General features: G+C 36.2%; 1 protein-coding gene across 1 annotated transcript in view; it reads left to right on the top strand.

Moving 5' to 3' along the window:
* SDK1 (sidekick cell adhesion molecule 1) overlaps positions 1 to 3,172 on the top strand; it is a 1,049,055-nt gene that overhangs the window by 183,542 nt on the left and 862,341 nt on the right. The gene's annotated exons all lie outside the window — the stretch shown is intronic.

Below are 3,172 nucleotides of genomic sequence, written 5' to 3'. Positions count from 1 at the left end.
GGATTTTGTACCTTTTGGTTGTATTTTTGAGGTCACAGCTCACCTCAGGAAGGTTGAAGTGCGCTCTTCAATCTTCTCTCTTGCCTCTGCTCCAAACCATCAGCTAACTTGCTAAACTTCTGTCCTTTAAGCCTCCTTCTGGACGAGAGCTTCCGTAAAAAGCTGGCTGTAGTCCGCCATATGGCTCTATAATATTACTTTTTAAGCCCCAATTTTGGAATACTGGGAACTCTGCTCCTCACCTTGAAGATAGCCCTTTGTCATCAGCAGTGTTCATGGCTAGGAGGAGCTCGAAGTTGGTATGTATTTTCATTTGTATAGGAATGGTATCTACTTTACATGTTCATGAGAGAAGTGGCCATATCAGTGAATCACTCTTCAGGAATTCTAAATTGGATAATAAAAGGACTTGATGCATTCTAGGTTCACTTTTCTGACAATGTAAATGTTTTTAATAAATTGTTTTTGTGTTTTAGGACTGAGTCCTAATTAGTAATTAAGTTTTTTTTGACAGAATAATTATAAAACACTCCAGCCCACTTAAAAAAATACTAGGGTCTCACATTCCAAATTTTAGGTATTTCAAGATACCGAGAATTGAAACTCTCCTAGATAGTCAGGAGCTTCGTCTGCCTGCCTCATCTCTGTCTGTACTTTTGCCTCTCTGGCTTGAAGTTACTTGAAACAATCTTTTCCTTGCTTATGGGCTTCATTGCTCTCTTTGTGATAACTGTCTTATTCCAGCCCTCTATTGTTCTACCTATTTGTCCCCTGGCTAGTTACCTTGACCAACGGATTCTAACAAGAATCTCTGAGACCCGGTTCCAGAATTCCAAGAGAGAGAATGTCTTTGGCCCAGTTAGAGTTAGGTATCCATGGCTAGTTGGATATTTATCACTAGTAAAATTATCTGTGGCTCAGGGAGCTAAATCCTGCCCTTCAATAATCTGCAAAGGCTCATGGTTCTATTGAAGGAATATAGGGGCTGGCTGCTGAGATCTCTCAGTGGTCTTTAGCTTTTCTACTTTTGGCTCTCTATAATCATCACACATTCTATGATTTTAAATTAAACTTTCATATCTAGAGTACTCAGATCATAAAGAGTTTCTGAAGAACTGTGACCCAAAGAAGGACCAAGAATAGACTTACTCTGAAAGTATGGAAGACTTTTTAAAAGCAAATTTATCTATTGTACTTACCTTGCATCCTAATAGCCTGCTACTCTTTAGATCAGCGGTTCTCAACTTGTGAGTCATGACTGTATTAAAGGACCTGTGGCATTAGGAAGGTTGAGAACCACTGCTTTAAATGATTACTCTGAAAATATATACATTGATATGGTCTATGAATAAGAGTTTGCCTTTTCATCACATAGATACTATGCTGCTTCATTGCAATGAAAATATCTAAGGTGAATACCAAATCAATTTTTTAGTATTGTACTTGTAAAGGCAGTCCATGAAGTAGTGAATGGTAGAATGAAACTTTTATGGTGATCTTTTATTGTGCTCTATTTTCAGTTCAGTCACAGAAGTAGTATGGTCCAGTAGACTAAGGGGAGGATGGTGAGTTTGGCTCTCTGAGATATAATCTATTTTGCAACTGATACCTTTGTGACCTTGAGAAAGTACATGAACCTCTACTATTATCTAAAATGGGATTCACCTAATGGAAATATAGGTACATTCACAGTTGAACAAACTGAATAAGATTTTATACAAATCAGGAATGATATTTTTTTGTCACACCTTTTGGGGGCAAGACATATTGTAAGAGGGTTTTTACCTAACAAATGCAATCAGTGTAACCTGGTTTCTTGTACCCTCAATGAATACCCAACAATAAAAAAAAAAAAAGAATCTTTAGGAATTTTTTTAGGCTGGGTTTGGTAGCTCAAGCCTATAATTCCAGCACTTTGGGAGGCTGATGTGGAGAATTGCTTGAAGTCAGAAGTCTTCCTGGGCAGTATAGTGAGACCCTGTCTCTATAAAAATTAAAAAAGAAAATTAGCTGAGTGTGGTAATCCATGCTTATAGTTCTAGCTACTTGGGAGATTGAGGTGGGAGGATCACTGGAGTCCAGGAGTTGAAGGTTGCAGTGAGCTATGATTGCACTACTGTACTCTAGCCTGGACAACAGAATGAAATCTTATCTCTTAAAAAAAAAAAAAGGCATTCTTTTATATTGGTATTGAAGTTTCTATCCAAGTTAAGCCAGTTTTCTGGAAGATTTTAGAGGAAGATTTTTCCAAATAGCAATTCTTCTTGATTATAAAATGTATCCCCAGAGAATCCAGTCAATTTAATTCATGCTGACCATTTGATTCCAAGTGTGATGGCCTGTTATTTAGCAAGTCCAAGTGATACCAGGTGAAGCCTAGAAAATATACCTGGCTTTGCCTACATTTTCTGACTGACTGCTTCACTCCTAGATTTCAACTGGCTTCAAATGAATGTTAAAACCAGATGACTATAATTTACAAATGTTTTCACATTTGGAAGGGTGTTTGCTAGTTGTCATTTGGTTTAGTTGTTTCATCCACTTGAGAGGAGGGGTTGGTTGAATTAAATTTCTATTTTTGTTTCCTTTCTTTGAGAAAAATAAAGCAGGTTCTCAAAGTATTGTATTCAGTTAGTAAACTCTCCTGTTTCTCTTTCTCCATCTTTTTTCTCTCTTTCCCCTATTTCCTTTCTTTCTTCCTTAGGTTTATATGAAATAGAAACTATTTTCTAGCACAGTAGCTTAGTGAATTGCAACATTAACGACTGCTTGGCCAAGAAACTATTAATCTTTGTATAGCAGGCTTTAGGGACCAACATCAAACAGAAACATGTGGGATATGGTTTTGCTATTCCAGCTCAACTGATTCAGACACCTTTTAAGAGCAATAGTCAGAGCTTAGCAGAGAAAAAGTTAATGTTGTAAATTTAAGAAACTTTCATCTTTAACATGGCTCTTAAATATATTATAAATTTTCCAACCTCACAGATTATGTGCATGCCATGGTTGACTTCAAAAATTTTGTGTTTTAGATGCAGTTTTACATTAGTTTTCTGTAATATATTTTATTAGTAAGTAACTTTTGTTAGGTTATTTTGCATGTAACTACTATGATGCATTGAGAAAATGTTAAAAATTGTTATTCTACACATCTGATTTAAGAGTTCCATTT

The sequence above is a fragment of the Otolemur garnettii genome, unplaced genomic scaffold, assembly GCF_000181295.1.
Source record: "Otolemur garnettii isolate 467f Iridium unplaced genomic scaffold, OtoGar3 scaffold00092, whole genome shotgun sequence".
In the NCBI taxonomy this organism is placed as follows: domain Eukaryota; kingdom Metazoa; phylum Chordata; class Mammalia; order Primates; family Galagidae; genus Otolemur; species Otolemur garnettii.
This window is presented reverse-complemented; position numbering and strand designations above follow the sequence as displayed.